The following is a 13,401-nucleotide window of genomic DNA, read 5'->3' on the forward strand; positions in this document are numbered from 1 at the left end:
TGCAACCTATTTTAGGAGTGAAATTAGGAGTGAGTTGACACTATATTTGATGCTAAAGATATCATTCCAGTAAAGGGAAGTGAGGAATGGTTTCTGATGCGAGCTCCAGCTGCCTGGGATCAATAAAAAATACTTTTTTATTGAGATTCATGACCAGAACTACATTGTTGGGACCGTCAGCGATATTTAGACATATTTGTGTGTATTAGGTATTTGTTGTGAAATTGTATGATATTACTTGTATGATATTGCTGCACTGTTGAAGATAGAAGCACAAGCATTTCGCTACACCCGCGATAACATCTGCAAAACACGTGTATGTGACAAATATCGTTCGATTTGATTCGATTTGAGGTCTGTGCGATAATTGATGTGTTCCTCGAGGGCTAAGTGTTGCTCCACGCCATAATTGAAAGTGACTAATTCGGTTACACATATTTATGTCTCCCACAGGTCTTAGGAAGCCTAACGTTTGGGACTTAAGTGCCTCCAGTGTTTTCAGCAGCTGCCATTCAGTAACGAGAGGTCGTAATAATGGCGACTGTAGCTCGGCTCACACAAAGGCGGCTACACGCCACAATAACTGACGATTAGAGACCACACGCTGGTGTTGGAGTATTGTGGCCCGGACCGAGATAATTAGGTTAATACGAAACAACCCCACGGCAGAGATCAGAACAGCTGGCGCATGAACGGTAACGCCCCTGGCTTGCCGTCACCACGGTGACGCTTCTGGGATGTGGGCCGTCACCATGAGAAACCATCCCGCAGTCCTCTTGTGTGTCTAGTGAGACCAGTTTAATCCCCTCAACAGGGCAACCGGGGCATTGGGGTGAGGGCTATAGTGGACACTGACTTGGAATGCTATACTGAAAGGGGTGAGGGCTATAGTGGACACTGACTTGGAATGCTATACTGAAAGGGGTGAGGGCTATAGTGGACACTGACTTGGAATGCTATACTGAAAGGGGTGAGGGCTATAGTGGACACTGACTTGGAATGCTATACTGAAAGGGGTGAGGGCTATAGTGGACACTGACTTGGAATGCTATACTGAAAGGGGTGAGGGCTATAGTGGACACTGACTTGGAATGCTATACTGAACGGGGTGAGGGCTATAGTGGACACTGACTTGGAATGCTATACTGAAAGGGGTGAGGGCTATAGTGGACACTGACTTGGAATGCTATACTGAAAGGGGTGAGGGCTATAGTGGACACTGACTTGGAATGCTATACTGAACGGGGTGAGGGCTATAGTGGACACTGACTTGGAATGCTATACTGAAAGGGGTGAGGGCTATAGTGGACACTGACTTGGAATGCTATACTGAACGGGGTGAGGGCTATAGTGGACACTGACTTGGAATGCTATACTGAACGGGGTGAGGGCTATAGTGGACACTGACTTGGAATGCTATACTGAACGGGGTGAGGGCTATAGTGGACACTGACTTGGAATGCTATACTGGAAGGCCTGATAGTTGGTCCCGCGCAGGATGCGAGATATACAAACGGTCCGTTTATGACACCATTCACAGTAACAGCCTTGCTCCCAAGCTGGCAGGGGGAAACATGTTCCTGTGTGGTGGTGACTTCGTACTTGACTGTCTCAAACGTCTCCCAAGAGGCCACAGAGCGTAACTGGGAGATGTACCTGTTGTTCCAGTGCCCACGTTACATAAGGGCAAGAACAGGCCTCAGGCTGTGTACCATACAGGTATAACTGCTCTTGTCAGCATTAAAATAATTCAGACTGCTGTCTGTACCTCTGTCCATCTGTCTGTCTGCCTCTCTGCTTTCCCTCCAACTTCCAGGGTAATACATTTTGTGCCTTTGCCTATTATTGCCTATACAATATTTAATATGTAGTAAAATGACATTGTTTGGCTGCTCCCCCCTCCCTTCCCTGGTGTTAACGGGAGGTTTTCAAAATATAACTTTTTCCAAGAATAACTAGATAGTTTATGTTACTGTAGGCAAAAAAAAAAGTGAAATATTTTTTTTTTTTACCGAAGACCTTCATAAACACAGTTCAAGGATTTTCTGATAGCATATATGCAATGTATTTATTAGACTGTTAGAATGTGTGAGTCAAAATCCTGAGTCAAAATCAAAGTGGGGTCCCTCGAGGCCTGGCTTTTCTAGTGTTAATGTGAGGCATACAGTACAGGTGCCTCTAGACTCCAGCCATCTGTGCTATCCAGTGTGTGTATCATTTTCATCTGGTTTAACCCTATTTTTAACCCTATGATGCAGCAGCAGGCAGTACGTGTACGTGTGCGTGTGCGTGTGTGTGTGTGTTTAACAATGCACGGTTTGGGCAGCTTTATACCGAATTGCTGTGGGCGTGGATTTATTTAGAGTCTGTGTATCTCATCTGACCTTCTCATAGCTTCTCCATGTCATAACAACTAAGTCATGAATGGTTCATGTTTTTGTCTCCATCAAATAATTAAAAAGAAATACAATGAGGAATAATCTGACGCGTAGAATATTTACTCACTCAACAGACGCACAAGCGCACACACACAGACACAAACACAAGATACACACAAACACACATACACACAATTACTCAATTTCAATAGCTCTCTCAGGCTTGAAGAGAATCCTTGAGTGTAACTCGGCCGTCAAGAACGACATAGACAAACAATATTCTTTGAATCTGAAGTATATCCGCCCAACTCAGGTGAAAACGTCTAATGGTTGATCTGATTTAGTCTGAATACATATAGAATAGAGAGACTTGGTGGACTGAAAGGTTGGCCTTGCAATTTAAACGACCAATTGAACCAGTCTAGCGTAAACACTTCATCCCCCCCAGTCTGTTCAGTTACTCAGTACTTTATTTCTGTACGCAGAGCAACTCATTAAAGTTCTAAGTGTGTGTTCCCGACTTTGGCTTGCCATACGCGGTTAGAGAGGGTTTTGTATCACACGTTCTGTTTCTCGAAGCAAGACTTTGGAGCCCTAATGAGCCAGTGTTTGCCTTCTTTGGTATCTCCGGCTCCCTCTTTCGCTCAGCTAAATAACCCTCTGCCTCCTCGCTCAGCAATGAGGAAGTTCAAAAGACCAATACAGAGAGGGAGGCTCAAACAGCTAACACACACACCGTTCCCGAGTAATCGAGTTATACTTTTTCAGGCTGTGCTGTACAGTACTCAGGAGAAAGGTCTTTGAAAATGCTGTTTTTTTGAGGAATTGCACTCTAACTTTGTTTTTAAGCAGTGCTAGCGAGTTTTGATTCCGTCCCTGTACGAGCTCTCACTCCCTCTTGTTGCCTATCCTCCCCAAACACAAACATTCCTGTTTTATATCTGTCTCATAACGCAAGTTATTCCTTTTCTCATTTTGACTTCAAGTTATTCTGCGAAAGGGGTTTGAGTGTGGGCCATGAATGTGCTATTTGTTTCCTTGAAATAAATGTATTCTGGGTGGTGGGTCCAGGACATGATGTCCTAATAACATCATGGAGAAGATAGAGAACTAGTTTAGGATTTAGACCAGATCACTTCTCCTCGTTGCGTTCACATTAGTCTTCTGGTGTCTCTGACTGTAGAGTACACATTCAGCTGTCGGCCTCATCAGCTGTCGGTATATACATGAAATAACATATTCAACATACATACACATTGACTATTTAGCAGGTTTCTACCCAAAGTGAGCGACAGACAACTGCACTTGTCAGCACTCTCAGTAGTTAGGCTTCATATCAATAGTGTTTGTATTGCGATGTGAAGACCTGCATAAACTCTCCGAGTTAAAGGAAAACCCACAAAAACTCTCTTTTGGTATTTGTTTCATTAGTCCATTGTTGGTATAGTCCCAAAAATGTTTTGCATGTCAGCAATCAAGTTTTCAAGCTGTGTAACTTTCAAAATACAGAAACCTGGCCCAAATGATGAGAGAGAGAGAGAGAGAAGCAATAAACCACAAAGACAACATGACATGAAATGCTTGAATGGGATTATTCTACAACCTCAGGCAAGAGGTAAACGACAGACTTTATTGTTAACGTCCCTATCAATCCCTCCCCTGTGCTTATAAAGAGTTTTTATGTTCACCAGTGTCACTCTAACAGTCCACGTATCTACGGAATCGCCGCCCAGTGTTGTCTTTTTACTGCCTTTAGCTTCTACAGCACTTCTACTGTAGTTCTACTGTGCATTCTATCAGGCATTTGTTAGGTAGCTTTCTGCTCAGACAGGTCAGACATGCTGCTCAGACATGGTTACCTGCAGGGGAAATAGAATATGTTGAATGTGATGGGAAAAAATGAAGCGTGTTATTTTATGGGGGAAGAACATTGTCTTGTATATGCACATACTGTATGTTCCGTACTATAGTGACCATAGCGAATCCAATAGTTGTAGCTACGAATGCCAACATTCAATTATATTAGCATAATAATTATAGCATGCTCGGCTTTGGAGCATTGCCTCGCTTTGATTCCAGTAGCTTTGCTACGGTGGTGTCTGAAGGGGGATCCTCCTTGTGTGTGTTCAGAGATCTATTCCGGCTGCCCTGTGAATCCACACCAAAATTGGGTTCAACCCCTAAAGCTCCACCTCATTTGTGTTTATATTGTCTGACTCTTTTGATCAAAAGCCTTCATTGAACACCATGATTAGGTGATCGATAGAATCAAGTGTATTGCTCGGATGGAGCAAAAACCTGCACCCACACCGGCCCTCGTCACCTGATACAGTGGTGCAGACTTCAGTGTACTTTAACTTATGCACTTGTGCGTAATGCAACAGACAGAGAGGTCTTTACTGATGTCGCTTTGATCATGTAACCATGGAGTTTGGGATTATGGTGAGTTCTACTTCCACTGCAGATACACTATTTAATAACGTTAGAGGGCCACATGACAAAATACTTTGCCAGTTCTGGGAACGAGAGTTGGGCTTGGCACGGGTTACACAAGGAGGGACATGGATAGTCTGCGTGTGTGTCTGTGTGCATGAATTAATGCACACATTTTTTTGGAGCAGTGTATGTGTGTATATTTTTGTGTGTGTGTTTTTGTACAGGGGAGGAAGGGTTAGGGTTAAACATGAACAGACTGCTATCTGTTTTTCAGCTAACTCATTTAAGCCTTAAGATTTTGTAAACACCCTGGGTCACACACACCCACACACACACACACACACACACACACACACACACACACACACACACACACACACACACACACACACACACACACACACACACACACACACACACACACACACACACACACACACACACACACACACACAGAAAGACAGACAGATGCGCAATAAAGAGAGACACACAGATTAGATGAGAGGGTCATAAAAGTTAGATGGCCACATTGCTGACACACAGCCCATCTATCCAGTACGTGAAATGTGGTGTCAGAAGTTGGATGCCTGCTGGTGTTATGGTAGGAATGTCGGATTGGTATGAATGGAGAACTGTGTGTTTACTGTAGATTGTTCATAACAAAACATTCTCATTCAACAGGAAATGGACACCTGGTTTGATTAATTTTCCGGCGAGCTAATGTCTGCACACTTCTGTTTGAGTACACATCAGAAATCTTAGTCTGAAAGTTTGAAAATGATCGCATTTTCTTGAAGATCCTTGTGAGAAAGAGAGCTTTTTGCAGACAAAATGGCTGCATAGATTTTCCTTGGCTACGTTCGTGCTCTGAAATTAACTCTGCACTTAATTATGATCGCTCAGTTGGAATCACCCATGCAAAACCTCCAACAGATGCATTGTTTTTTTTGTTTTTTTAATTCCCCCCACCTTTATTTAACCAGGTAGACCAGTTGAGAAAAAGTTCTCATTTACAACTACGACCTGGCCAAGATCAAGCACAGCAGTGCGACTTAAACAACAACACAGAGTTACACATGGGATAAACAAACGTACGGTCAATAACACAATAGACAAATCTGTATACAGTGTGTGCAAATGAAGTAAGGAGGCAAGGCAATAAATAGCCCAATAGTGGTGAAGTAATTACAATTTAGCAATTTTGCAGACAAAATTAAATTTAAAAAAGTACAACCGCATAAATATAAAACTCATCTGCAGATGTGCAAGTAGAAATACTGGTGTGAAAAAGAGCAGAAAAACAAAAACAAAATATGGGGATGAGGTAGATAGTTGGTTGGATGGGCTATTTACAGATGGGCTGTGTACAGCTGCAGCGATCGGTAAGCTGTTCAGACAGCTGACGCTTAAAGTTAGTGAGGGGGGTATAAGTCTCCAACTTCAGTGATTTTTGCAATTCGTTCCAGTCATTGGCAGCAGAAAACTGGAAGGAAAGGTGGCCAAAGGAGGAGTTTGCTTTGGGGATGACCAGTGAAATATACCTGCTGGAGTGCGTGCTACGAGTGGGTGTTGCTATGGTGATCAGTGAGCTGAGATAAGGCGGAGCTTTACCTAGCACAGACTTATAGATGACCTGGAGCCAGTGGGTTTAGCGGCGAGTATGTAGCGAGGACCAGCCAACGAGAGCATACGGTCGCAGTGGTGGGTAGTATATGGGGCTTTGGTGACAAAACGGATGGCACTGTGATAGACTGTATCCAATTTGCTGAGTAGAGTGTTGGAGGCTATTTTGTAAATGACGTCGCCAAAGTCAAGGATTGGTAGGATAGTCAGTTTTATGAGAGTATGTTTGGCAGCATGAGTGAATGAGGCTTTGTTTCGAAATAGGACGCCGATTCTAGATTTAATTTTGGATTGGAGATGCTTAATGTGAGTCTGGAAGGAGAGTTTACAGTCTAGCCAGAGACCTAGGTATTTACAGTTGTCCACATATTCTAAGTCAGAACCGTCCAGAGTAGTGATGCTAGTCAGGCAGGCGGGTGCGGGCAACGATTGGTTGAAGAGCATGCATTTCGTTTTACTAGTATTTACGAGCAGTTGGAGGCCACGGAAGGAGTGTTGTATGGCGTTGAAGCTTGTTTCGAGGTTTGTTAACACAGTGTCCAAAGAAGGGCGAGATGTATACAGAATGATGTTGTCTGCATAGAGGTGGATCAAAGAATCACCCGCAGCAAGAGCGACATTGTAACGACTCTCGTCGTTGGTTGAAGTAGAGGAGGACCAAATCGCAACGTTTTATGTATCCATATTTATTTGAATACTTTTTTTAAGACGAACAAAACAATAAACAAAACGAAAATCAACGACGCTACAGTCCTGAACTTGAGAATATATAAAACACAAATAACGCACGAACAGGAACAATCACCCACAAACAAACAGTGAGAACAGCCTACCTTAATATGGTTCCCAATCAGAGACAACGTAAAACACCTCCCTCTGATTGAGAACCATATCAGGCCAATTAGACAACCCTAAACCAATGAAACACATCACATAGAATATACCCACCCAGCTCACGTCCTGACCAACTAAACAAAGACTAAACAAAGGAAATAAGGTCAGGAACGTGACATACATCATTGATATATACAGAGAAAAGAGTTGGCCCGAGAATTGAACCCTGTGACACCCCATAAAGACTGTCAGAGGTCCGGACAACAGGCCCTCCGATTTGACACACTGAACTCTATGTGAGAAGTAGTTAGTGAACCAGGCGAGGCAGTCATTAGAGAAACCAAGGCTGTTGAGTCTGCCGATAAGAATACGGTGATTGACAGAGTCGAAAGCCTTGGCCAGGTCGATGAAGACGGCTGCACAGTACCTTCTTTTATCAATGGTGGTTATGATATCGTTTAGGACCTTGAACGTGACTGAGGCGCACCCGTGACCAGCTCGGAAACCAGATTGCATAGCGGAGAAGGTACGGTGGGATTCTAAATGGTCGGTGATCTGTTTGTTCACTTGGCTTTCGAAGACTTTAGAAGGGCAGGATGGATATAGGTCTGTAACAGTTTGGGTCTAGAGTGTCTCCCCCTTTGAAGAGGTCGATGACCGCAGCCGCTTTCCAATCTTTAGGAATCTCAGACGATACGAGAGGTTGAACAGAGTAGTAATAGGGGTTGCAACAATGGCGGAGGATAATTTTAGGAAGATTGTCCAGATTGTCTAGCCCGGCTTATTTGTTATTGATGCTCAGTAAAGCCATTTACCGTTACTGAGGACTCCCACCCCAAACACATGCTCACTCTGGGAGAGAAATGTATGCCCAAAAGTGAGTTGACATTCATTATACATTTCCTAAATGAAGAGCCTAATCAAAAAGTCCTTCACCCACTGATGCCTCAATTTGCTTACTAATGCTCTTATTTTCACACTCCACAACCACAGTGTGTGTGTGTGTGTGTGTGTGTGTGTGTGTGTGTGTGTGTGTGTGTGTGTGTGTGTGTGTGTGTGTGTGTGTGTGTGTGTGTGTGTGTGTGTGTGTGTGTGTGTGTGTGTGTGTGTGTGTGTGTGTGTGTGTGTGTGTTTCTATGTGTGTGTTTCTATGTGTGTGTGTGTGTGTGTGTTTCTATGTGTGCGTGTGTTGTGTGCATGGTTGTGCCTGTATGTTTTCAAATTCATCTGCAGTGGGCTAAAAGAAGTGAGTGAATTCTGTTCAACATTACTCCCCATGCTTCTACTTAAACCGCCATACTCCATAAACTGCCATTAATTTGTCTGCTTCCTCCAATTCAAGTCCACTTAGACGACACTAATGCTATTCGTGTCCGCTTAGCCGACACTAATGTATCGTGTCGAACATCCAATGGACCTCCTCTTTCTCCACAGCTCAAATAGATGATTTTCATGCCATCCTTAAATGGGTACAAAGTTTCTAACTGCAAGTGTGTAGGATGCACATCGTGGATGAATGAGAATGGATGACATCGTCAACCATCATTATTAACCGTCATTATCGGGATTTAATCCGCTTGGAGCCGATGGCCGCGTTAATTCCTCAATTAACATATTTGGTTTGAATAATCATAAGGCTGCCATAAAGGAAATGATTTAATTATTTTCAAAATGAGGGCTATGAGGATATGAAATTCACTCTGATAGAAATTGCGCCAACCAGTTGTTTTGAAGTAAATCCGACTGAAGGAAAAGTGTGAGTGTGGAATGGAAACGGAAATAGAAAGATTCATCCAATGCAATTTTTCTTACTTTTTGAATCAATTAATTGTTCAAGGGTACTTTCCCACTTGCTTAGCTGTGGTAAATTAGCTGTGGTCAAAAACTGACAAGGAATGTAGTGCCAAAACAGATTCATTTTTAAACCAAAAAAGGTAAAATGAGATTTCAGTACTTGTGCATACTGTGAACCAAGACAGAAGTTGAGTCGGACACAGCAGCACTTCTTGTTTACACAATCATTTTCTCCTCTCCAGTCTTTGCTGCTGTGGTCTGTTTTCCCTTAGTTAGCTCCCCTCTCTGACTCATCTGCTGTGAATTTCTCCTGCTGAGCCATCCAGCCCTGCTAAGGATGTCTAGGAACCCAGGAAAGGTGGGGGCGAGATGGGGCTGGGATACACAATATGATACTCACTGTATGGCTAGGGTTTGGTGTTAGGGTTAGTTATTTAACCCTTATTTGACCAGGTATGTTAAATAGGAACCCAGGGAAGGTCGGCAAGCTGAGGCTTGACTGGGATACACAGTATGAGACTTATGGATAGGGTTTGGACTTAGGTTTCCTTTTTTGACCACAGTATGTTGGTGTCTAGGAACCCGGGTAAATCAGGGTCTGGGATATACAGTATGAGACTTACTGTATGGCTGGGGTTTTGTTGTTTAACCCTTGTCTGACCAGGTACAGTATGCCGAAGTCTAGGAACCCTGGGAAGGTGGGGGTGAGATAGGGCTGGGTACACAGTATGAGACGTACAGATTTGGACTGGCAAGCTGGGGTGTTAAGGGATCATTATTTAACCCTTGTTTGACCAGCTATAACACGTTGATATCTAGTAGGGACCCAGAAACGGTAGATGGGGTCTCTGATACAGGTTTGGGCTGGTGTATAAACAAACTTTTTTTTTTACTTAACTATGTTGGACAGGTACAGTGTAATGTTCTGTATACTAAGCTTGGGCTTGGTCAAGTTGGGGCTGGGTTATGGGCCTTTAGACTGGGGTTGGAGCCAGTTGACTGGGCATGGGTTAGCTTAGCAAAGGGAGTTCAGTTTGGACCATCGAATTATAGTGCCCCTCTCTGGTTGTTCTGGGACTATAGTCTGGGGTTTGGAAATGGTTAGGCCCTGTTGGGGCTCCCTGATCCAGGCCCATAGTAGGTCCCAGCAAAGGCAGCTCTGGTGCATGGCGGGCTCGTTTGGGCAGAGCTTACAGTGGCCTGAGGGCAGAGGCTAATGTTTCAACTACACAGGGAGAGCTGCCTCAGAGTGTCTCTGTCAGAGATGGCGTTAGAGTGTGTGTGTATGTGATGTCGGAGGGTGTGTGCGTGCATGCATGTGCACTTGTACAAGGAGCATCAAGTGCTGCTCTACCCCAAAAAATCTAAGACAGGCTACAAAAGTTCGTGAGAGGGAGATGGAAGAAACAAAGCAGAAAACATTTAATACTTTTCCATATGAAGGAGTGGAGAATATGCTCTTCTATGTGTGTTGTATAAGTGAGGTGAGTGTGGGCAAGGAGGAACAAAGCATCAGAGTCTTGAAGAAAGTGATGTTCTATGCAGTTTGAAGAATTAAACCGGTTTCTCTTGATTTTCAAAAGGCACATGCCGAAGTGGGTGTGGAGAAGAGGGCAAGAGGCTCAAAGTATGGACGCTTGCTGTCACTGTTGAAGGACTGGAAGTAGAAATCCTATATTTTGCATGAGGATGGAGAAAGGGAGTCACAAATCACCAAGCTCTGTCCGAAAAAAGAGAAAAGTGTCATAAATATACCATAAAAGTCTTTGTTATCCCCTTGGCCCAGGAGTTTCTTTCTCTCTCTATGGATGATGGCGTTTGACATGAATACACACTTGTCAGTTCAGGGTCAGTGAGCAGTGTATGGTGGTCAGAGTCTCGTACCCACGCATGCACATACACACACAGACACACACTAACTAAGGCTGCAGTGCCCTTACCTCCACTTCTATCCGCTGTGGCATATCCTTTGTGCATGGCTACACACACACACACACACACACACACACAAACACACACACACACACACACACACGCACACACACACACGCACACACACACACACACACACACACACACACACACACACGCACACACGCACACACGCACACACGCACACACGCACACACACGCACACACACACAAACACTCTTGCATAATGTATAAGAACACACAGTACACCCAAAGTCCCGGTCAAGCCCAGGTGTGGAAGCACCTTGCTGCTGTTGTCATTTGGGTCTTGAGAGGAATCTGAGCCAGCAAAAACCATAACCCAATGCTCTGACAACCCTTAACAAACGAATAAATTCTTTCGCGATGGCTTTTAATATGGATGAGGATGGGAATGTTATTGAAATGTTGTGAAGCGAGTCGGTGCCTTTGTCCTCTATGCTGTCTGGTGCACAGCGGGAAAAATATGAGTAGTAGCCCAGGGAAGTACAGTACGGTACAGTACAAGGTGGAACCGCATCGCATGCCGCTACTTTGGCTTGTTGGCTTGGTCCTCCTGGGCAGAAGATGCCCCTAAAGGCCCACACAGATGATTTTAGCAGTCTTATGCCACGATTTTGCCGTCCCAGATAAAATATCCACGTTTTTGGACATATGAAGTGTCTATGTCAAAACTGTTTCTAAGATGCATACTTTCAGTTTTTCCGAACTCATTTGGGAGGCTTGCGTTGCTGCTGCAGTTGACCTAGCCAACGTCGGCTGAATGTGACAGCAGAGCTGAAGCAAATCGTACAAATTTGGCCAGATTGATATCGAGATCGTGATTTGGTAACATCGCACAGTGTGACATGTAATATTCGTAAAACACTGAATCCAACATACAGTGTGGGAAGGCCTTAAGGACTGGTCTAGGATCAGATTACATAACTCAATGCTGGCTAAGAAGTCGTGTGTGTGTGTGTGTGTGTGTGTGTGTGTGTGTGTGTGTGTGTGTGTGTGTGTGTGTGTGTGTGTGTGTGTGTGTGTGTGTGTGTGTGTGTGTGTGTGTGTGTGTGTGTGTCTGTTACTCTGGGATTTGGCACAGCGTTTACCTAAGTTACATTGGTTATTCCCTTCACATTACTAAGCCTATCATTTGTATATGTTTCTTTGACAGGAAACTCCTTTCTATCGAGACCTTGGCTCCTGAAGAATGAGCAACCAATGTAAGTACCTGGGTTGAATAAATGGATGAATAAATTAATGAAATGAATGTCTTGATGGAAGATCACAGGAACACCGTTTCAAATGCAAATCAATAGAGTTAAAACACAGTCCAGGGTCAACATGTTCTGATTATTGGAGCTTTCTTTGCTTTGGTCATCCTCCATACCAGGAGAGAAAAGGCAGAGTATTCTAAATGGATGATCCGGGCTGCTTTCAAGGAACGGCACTGCTTTCAGTCCTAACCTCTCAGGCCTGTTTCCCTGTCCCTTGTAAGGAAGGGTTGTGATGCCAGTGTTCAAGGAAAATCAATCCCCTGTGCTAAGCTGCCACCTGCGGGTTGGGTTCCTGGGTATTCTGAAGTTCTCCTGGAATTTCAGTCTGTGTCATCAGACGTTTTCAATCAAGCCTCAAGTGAAAAGATCAAGGTCTGTATTCATAAAGCGTCTCAGAGTAGGAGGGCTGATCTGGGATCAGGTCCTATCTGTCCCATTCATTTAATTCATCATGATCTGAAAGGCAATGATCTGATCCAAGATCAGATGTGTGTGTGTGTGTGTGTGTGTGTGTGTGTGTGTGTGTGTGTGTGTGTGTGTGTGTGTGTGTGTGTGTGTGTGTGTGTGTGTGTGTGTGTGTGTGTGTGTGTGTGTGTGTGTGTGTGTGTGTAGGTTGTGCAAATATTGAGTCTGGTTGGTGTCCGGGGACATAAGACCTGGGTCTCCTACTGTATATGTGTGTGGTGCAAGGTTGCACGGCTGGGATGTGTACGTGGTCTGACGCAGCCCATGGTAGTTTGTGGTGTGTGTATAGGTGGAAGTGTGTGTGTGTGTGTAGGTTGTGCAAATATTGAGTCTGGTTGGTGTCCGGAGACATAAGACCTGGGTCAAGTACCAATTATTTCAGGACAACTGACCTTGATTTAGCTTGCCCGGTACAATGGGACCAATAGAATATTCCCAAAAGTGCAAACGATGTCCCCTTTGAATGCTGACCATCCTCAATCAAGCATACCTAAAATATATAAAAGTGTTTGATGTAATGGATGTGTATTTGACCCAGGTCTGATACAGAATTATAAACTCAGCTATCAAAAGACATACCGTCCAGTACTTGAACTAATGGCGGTAACTTGCCACAATTATTGACAGTAGCCTATACTATCGGATCATAATGTTACGATCAC

The 13,401-nt window shown here is 44.0% G+C and overlaps 1 protein-coding gene across 8 annotated transcripts in view; it reads left to right on the forward strand.

Moving 5' to 3' along the window:
• The window catches only part of LOC129841435 (disks large-associated protein 4-like), a 243,014-nt gene that overhangs the window by 156,030 nt on the left and 73,583 nt on the right, over window positions 1-13,401 (forward strand). For 2 of the 8 annotated variants that reach the window (XM_055909727.1, XM_055909752.1), the window contains 2 exons: window positions 12,172-12,220; window positions 12,391-12,646. The exons of 4 other annotated variants lie outside the window; for them this stretch is intronic. The gene's annotated coding sequence lies outside the window, so the exon portion shown is untranslated. The remainder of the gene's footprint in view (window positions 1-12,171; window positions 12,221-12,390; window positions 12,647-13,401) is intronic. 2 more of the 8 variants (XM_055909718.1, XM_055909735.1) reach the window with 1 other exon arrangement.

The sequence above is a fragment of the Salvelinus fontinalis genome, chromosome 3 (assembly GCF_029448725.1).
Source record: "Salvelinus fontinalis isolate EN_2023a chromosome 3, ASM2944872v1, whole genome shotgun sequence".
NCBI classification, from domain to species: domain Eukaryota; kingdom Metazoa; phylum Chordata; class Actinopteri; order Salmoniformes; family Salmonidae; genus Salvelinus; species Salvelinus fontinalis.